Raw genomic sequence first — 7,529 nt, 5'->3', positions numbered from 1 at the left:
TCACCTTTCTTTTTCATTTTTCACATACACTTCTCACTCTCTCCATCACACTCTCCCGCCAGTACCCCACTCCTCACCACCACCTCCACCATCTTTTTTCGGCGAATTTTACAGGAAAACTCCATAGGAAAAAGTTAAGGCTCACTCATTTCTATTATTTGAGATAAAAACTCCTAATCTTTTGGTGAGTTTATATCCTTTTGCTAGAGGTTCTCTTTATCTAAGCTTTGATAATGATTATAAAGTTGAATTTATTCAACTATGTGTTGGCTTTATTTCGTGCCAAATTTGCTTGTAATTTAGCATTTAGAAACCCTATATTTAGGTGGGAATAATGTAAGGGTTGTGTGTGAAAAAGTGTGAAGATTTGATCAAGAGTGTGCAATAAGAAGGTGACTCGTGACTAGACTCATGACTAACTCACGAGTGGTGACTTGCCAAAATGAAGCACACGTGTGAAGCATGCAGGAAGATGAAGAGTCAGGCCAACTGGATCACTACAAGACAAAAAGTACAGTTTGGTAACTGGCGACTGGAACTCGCAACTCATCCCAATCGCGAAGTGACTTGCCAGTACACCCTGTTTTGCTGAAAATGACTTTTCACATTCCATCTCATACCCTACTATAAATATCCTTATACCCATGAAATGTAGAGAGCTTCTAGAGAGAATTTTGAGAGAGAAACCCTAGAGAAAAACAAGATTGATTCATCCACAATCTTATACATTTGATTCTGCAAATTCCTCTACTCTCACCATCTCCATTGTCATGCCCATGGGAGGATCATAAACCAAATCCTTACCTCACCAAATTTAGAGTAGTGAGAAGGTTCTTGGTGTTTAGGAAGCAGTTCAAGAGAGAACTAATTCATATTGGTTGATGCAATGGGCTAATTACATGATCCGGAAAGCTAGAGAAGACACGTTTCGGCCCAACCTTATTAGAGCAAGAAGCTTGGAGGGCTTAGGTGCATTGGGTAGATTAGGTTTAGAAGGTCTATTGCTATTCATGTATCCCAACTGATTTTTTAGTGAATCATTTACTGCTTGGAGAGCGGCGGAAAGGTTTTTCGCTCATTCTTCAGTTTCCTCTTCGATAACACGTGCTGGTGTTATCTTCTGTTTGCATCTCTCTTTCCCTTACTCTTAGCTTTTAATTTTTGCTAATTGCGATTAATTAATGGCTTTGAGTAGTTTGGTCATTTGGGTATTGCTTATATTTGATATTCCACACATATATTGTTTGAATATAAGCTTATATTGGAAAATTTGTATTTGGGGGTCTAAACATTTACAAGTGTTTTATACACTAAGTGAGTTTTCAATTAGTATCAGAGTGGGTACACTTTGTCGGATTTCTATATCCTTAGCATGATCCTTAACCCCTAGGATGTATATGTCTCAATCCCTTAATGCACCTCCCTTCTTTGATGGGAGTAATTATGCATTTTGGAAAGTGTGTATGCTTGCATTTTTATGCTCCATTGATTAGAGTGTGTGGGATGCTATAGAAATTGGTTGGACAAGGTCGAAGGATACCAAATCCACTTGGGATAAGGCAGCTCTCACAACAGCTAATGCTAATAGCAAAGCACTTAATGCTATATTTTGTGGTGTCTCACCAGATGAATTTCACAGGATTTCTTATGTGTCAATTGCCAAGGAGGCATGGCAAATTTTGGAGACTACCTACGAAGGCGCCAAGAAGGTGAAGGATACCAAGCTTCAAATGCTTACCACTAACTTTGAAGAATTGAAGATGAGCAAAGATGAATCATTTGACTCATTCTATGGAAAGTTGAATGAAGTGGTAATTGGGAAATTGAACTTGGGTGAGAAGGCGGAAGACTCCAAAGTAGTAAGAAAGATCCTTAGATCATTGCCAGAGAGCTTCCGAGCCAAGGTGACTGCCATTAAAGAGAGCAAGGATTTTGATGAGATAAAGGTCCAAGAACTTATTGGCTCTTTTCAAACATATGAGCTCACTCTACCATCTTAAAGGAAGAGCAAATCCCTTGCTCTTAAGATGATCAATGAGAGAATTGAAGCTCAAGATTCCTCGGAAGAGGATGATGTTGAAAAAGAGGTGGCATTCCTTGCAAAGAACTTTCGCAAGTTCATGAAGTTCAAAAAGGATGGAAAGTTCTTTAAGAAAGGAAAATTTTCCAATTTCATGAAAGACAAGGACTTTAACAGGAAGGATTCCAAAGACTCTTCTCCTTCTCAAGGAATCACTTGTTATGAGTGCAACGAGAATGGTCATTTGAAGAAAGAATGCCCTTCCTATTTGAAGGGAAAGGGTAGAGCTCTTGCTACAACCCTTAGTGATTCGGATAGCTCAAATCCCTTACTCTTAAGATGATCAATGAGAGAATTGAAGCTTAAGATTCCTTAGAAGAGGATGATGTTGAAAAAGAGGTGGCATTCCTTGCAAAGAACTTTCGCAAGTTCATGAAGTTCAAAAAGGATGGGAAGTTCTTTGAGAAAGGAAAATTCTCCAATTTCAAGAAAGACAAGGACTTCAAAAGGAAGGATTCCAAAGACTCTTCTCCTTCTCAAGGAATCACTTGTTATGAGTGCAAAGGGAATGGTTATTTAAAGAAAGAATGCCCTTCCTATTTGAAGGGAAAGGGTAGAGCTCTTGCTACAACCCTTAGTGATTCGGATAGCTCAAACTCCAATTCTAAAGAAATTTGTGATGGGGAAGGAAACTACTCTACTTTCATCACCATTGCACCCGTAGATTTTTCGGAAGATTTTAGTACTCTAAAGGAAAAGCTTGGTGAGCATACCGGAGTGGAATCTATTGGTGTTGGAGATGAATCCGATGATGATGAAGAAGAGTGCGTTTATGAAAGAACAAACAGATTGCAAGAATCCTACAATGCACTTCTTGAAAAGAGTGGAGAATATGCAAGAGTGGATAAGGCAGCCATTAGAAAGATGAAGAAAGCTGAAGAGGACTATAAAAGCATCCCAACGCGGTACAAAGAGACCAAGTGTGAAGTTGAACGATTAAATGAAGAACTAAACAGTACCTATTCCAAGATAAAGTTTCTTGAGCTTGAGATTGTTCAAGCAAATGCCAAAGTGGAGCATGTTTCTGCCAAGAAACTTGATGAAGTGCTTGCCTATTAAAAGCCCTCTTCGGATAGAAGTGGCTTAGGGAATACCAGAGAAGGTAGCTCAAACTCTAAAGTGTCAAAGAAAATGAAGTTTGTCAAGGCTAAAGAAGCATCAACTCCTCTTGTTGACAATGTAAAATCTGAAAAGAAGCCAAATGTGGTGAATCAAATGGTTTTGATGATGTCTCCTAAGCCAATTGTGGCTAAGCCCAAGGCAAGAGGAAAGTCTCTTCCTAGGAGACAAAGAGGTCCACAAACACAACACTATTGCCATCATTGTGGAATCTAAGGGCATACTATACCAAATTGCTACAAGCTGCAAGCATTGAAGAATGCTGATCTTCAAAAGCCAAGAAGACAAGGAAAAGGCAATGGGAAACCCAAGCAACCAAAAGGGCAAGAAGGAGAACCCGTTATGAGTGGTGTGTTGAAGATGATTGACACCATCACCTCATGTTTGGCCAACTTCACCTTAAGGTTTGAGAATCATGACTTAAGTACCCAATCCTCAAAGGATATCACTCCAAATGCACGTGTTGTGTGGGTAAAGAAGGGTGCTCATGCATAAGCATTATAACATGTCCATGCATTAATTCTTTCTATATAATGTGACATTGTTGTTTGCTTGTTTATTTTACATTCTAGCATGTTTTTAATTGTTTTTGTTGTTTAAAAGCTTTGGTTGTTTATTGTTTTTTTATCATTATTTCCTTTGTTTTGTGTCAAAAATCCAAAAACACATAATAAGTATAAAATCCAAAAAGTTTGATTGGCAGTGTTGTGCATTGTCACATGCATGTTTAGCCTTGTATCTCCGTACTAATGGCTTTGTGCATTAATGAGCTTAGCTTGTTTTCTATGCACTTATATCTTTGTGGGAAACATCTTGACGTCTATGTGATTATTGCAAATAGATCTTCAAACTTGTCATTAATGATTAGTCAATAGTTTTGTTGATCTTGAGATATGCGTAGACTTGTGCTTATATCTCTTCCCAATCTTTTTTTTTTTTTTTTTTTTCATAAAAGCTCAACTAATGTCAAATCTCGAAAAGAGATAATGACCTGAAAAAGCCATCACACAAACTAGTATTTGACTAGGAAAAAGGGTAAGTGACATGTATTTACAATGTATGGTGCCAAAAGCTAAAGGCTTACTCATTAAATTGAAATATCAAAAATTCCATGCATCGATCTCAAAAAGAGATGTTAAGATCAAAATGATCAAATGTTATCATAAAAAAAAGAAGCCAAACGAAAAGCTTCTAACTCAATGTAATCAAGTTTATGTGGGAGGTCATATATGTTCATTTCTACAATTGAGATAGGTCACTCTACTTAGTGCTAGTTGTGTATGACTTGGTTGAATCGATCATTGAAGTTTCATATTAGACCAAGGACTATCTCATAATTGATACCCACCCACATCACACATGTCTATGTTCAATGAATGCCTTATTCATTTGTGTGATTTTACTTGATTAAAATGTGATGTACATGCTCAAACATCTGTTGATCAAACCCAAAAGGATTTTTGAATGTTTTAGTTGTTTTGGAAAGTATTTTGATTAGAAAAGTTTCTCAAAAATCCAAAAATTTGCAACTCTGCATTTTCACAACTCACTCACGAATGGTCTACTCAAGTCGAGGAAAAGACTTAGAAAAATTTTCAAAATTTTTAGAAAAATTGATTTTTCTATTTTTCCAACCCAAGGCATTCGTGACTCACTCACGATTGGTTGGCGAGTGTAAGTCCTAGTCGCAAAATAGACTTAGAAAATTTTTCAAAATCTGGGTTTAAGGAATTTTGGCGACTAACTTGGCGACTCATTCATGAGTCAGTTAAGTCGCGAAAACGCGTGTTTTGCAAAAATAGGGTTAAAAGTCAAACAGTTTTTCAAAACTTTTCACTTTCCCTCGCATCACGTGTTTGTCTATTTGTCTTCTCCGACTCTCCCTCTCTCAAAACCACTCTTTTCACTCCAAAAACCTCCATTGTTCTCATCAATCTTCACTCCAAATCCAAGAAAAGGTATGAGTTTTCACTCCTTTTTACTTTATTTCAAGTTTAAAGCATTCTATTTCATGGATTTGTTGGTTTTGTTGAGATGTTGAAATATTGTTGAAGAAAATGGGTTTTTGTAGTTTTTGATGAAATTGATATATGGGTTGAGAATGATGGTATAATGCTTGTTTTTCATGTTTATGTCAAGCTTATTACATGCTCTTGCATTATTCAATATTTTGTGCTGTGGTGTGCATACCATTTTGTTGATAAAATGTCTATTTAGATGTTTTTGTGTGTAATTTTGGACTTCGTCGAGTACAAAATTTGGGGATAATCATGTTTCCATGTTTGAAACAACTAATGGTTATGTGTTTCACACTTTGCCCCTTGCATGATTTCATGCCTCTTTTATGCACACTTTTCCATGTGATGCACACACACACAATCTTTGACATATTATATGTCTAATGCCATGATTATATCATGCTTTGATGTTTAGCATCTTCACATGTCATTTTTTTGAATTGCTCTTTAAATTTCAATTTTTAGGGTTTAATTCGTAGTTTTTATTTTTTGTACTAACTTGTTGCTAATCAAGTTTGTTGCCATTTGTTTTTATATTGCTCTTTGCTATTTCATGATCTCTGCTTGAAGATGTCTCCTTTCAAAAAGTCAGCAGTGAAAGGAAGCAGCAACAAAAGGAAGGAACCAGTCATTGACCTCACTAGTTTCTCCCCTAAGTCAAAGAAAACTCGATCTTCAGCTGGAGTTTTTGATGACACCCAATTTAGATCCTATACCGCATTTCAAGGGTATTCAAGCTACTTCGAATGTGCCCCCATGGTAATTGAACGGATTGTTGAGCAAGCTACTCTTCTTGATACAAACATTCCTAAATGGCTCGCTTCTAAGGATTGGAACTACCTTCTATCGAATTTTGATGATCCTTATGAAGAGCTTGTGAAAGAGTTTTATGCGAATGTCCTCTTTGATGGGAAAAAGCTACGATGTTGGGTGAAAGGAAAGGACTTTACTATTACACCTTCATATCTTGCTCTCATTCTGAACATCAACCGACCAATGTTTGCAAAACCACCGATGTATGATGAGATGGAACCGAATCTTGAAATTTTTCACGACACTTTTAGAGAAAATTTGGATGTGTCCACAAATGGGAAATCAATTGGTCTATAATCTTTATCTCTTGAGTTGAAGTTGCTCACAACAATAATGTTTCATAATCTCTATCCTCTCTTGAGCATCAGATATATGAATCTTAGTCGGGCTCTATTTCTTCATGACTTGATTACCAATGAAGAAATTGATGTATGCTCTCATATCTTTCACATTTTGGTCAAAACTGCTAAGAGGACAGCCTTTAGGAACTGTCTTCCATTTTGTTTCCTCATCACAAAGATATTGAAGCTAAAAGGAGTACCCATAATGGAAGATGAGGTTCCTTAATCAAAGCAAAGACCAATCAACATTATCACTCTTAATGCTATAAGAGGCCATATCCGAAAGAATGTAAAGCAAGAGAGTAATGCTCCTTAAGGTGATACAAGCTTTAGCTCACACTCCTATGATGAGAAGTTGGACAACATCATGCCTTCCATGCAAGACATTAGCACAAAATTGTCTAGCCTCTCAACTATCATGCACTCTCAGCACAACTGATTTGAGACAAAGTTTACCTCTCTCCAAACTCAATTGGATCAAATCTAAAGGAAGCTAAAAGAAGATGATGACTAGCTATTCCATGACAAAAAGGGGAGATGGTGTTCATGATAGAGGGAGAACTATAATAGAAGGAGAGAACTAAATCAAAGGGGGAGCAAGAAATGCAAGAGCAAGCAAATCAAACAACAAGTTCTTCTAGTTTTTCTTTGTTGCTATTACTAGTCTATGTTCATATTTCATATTTTAAGCTTATGTTGCATAATTGACAATGTTATGATTTTTTTTTTTTTTTTTTAATGTATCCTTGCTTATGTACCTTAGTACTTTTAGTTAATGTCTTGCATTTTCTTTAGTACTCTTGTGTCCTTGTTGGATCTTGTATCCTTGATGCAATTTAAACCTAATGCTTCTTGTTTTAGTGTTCTTGCATCGATTGAGTGTTGGACATGCAAATGATATTTTGCATTGAGCTTATTAGCTTGCATGTCCGAATGTTCATTCACCATGTGAATTTTCAATATAGTCACTATTTATAGTTATTGTTCTTGTATGGTCAAGTTATGCTTCATTATCATATTCATATTTGCTTGATCATATTGTTCTTGCTCCATATGCATTCTAAGTTTTCTGCCTACAATGAACTTAATAAGTGCATTTTGTGATATTGTTTTTAGGAGACTTGTTTATATGGTTCAAGAGCTTCACAGATCTAGAAT

This window comes from Quercus lobata, chromosome 2 (genome assembly GCF_001633185.2).
Source record: "Quercus lobata isolate SW786 chromosome 2, ValleyOak3.0 Primary Assembly, whole genome shotgun sequence".
NCBI lineage: Eukaryota > Viridiplantae > Streptophyta > Magnoliopsida > Fagales > Fagaceae > Quercus > Quercus lobata.
The sequence above is the reverse complement of the archived record's forward strand: the minus strand, read 5'-3'. Positions refer to the sequence as shown.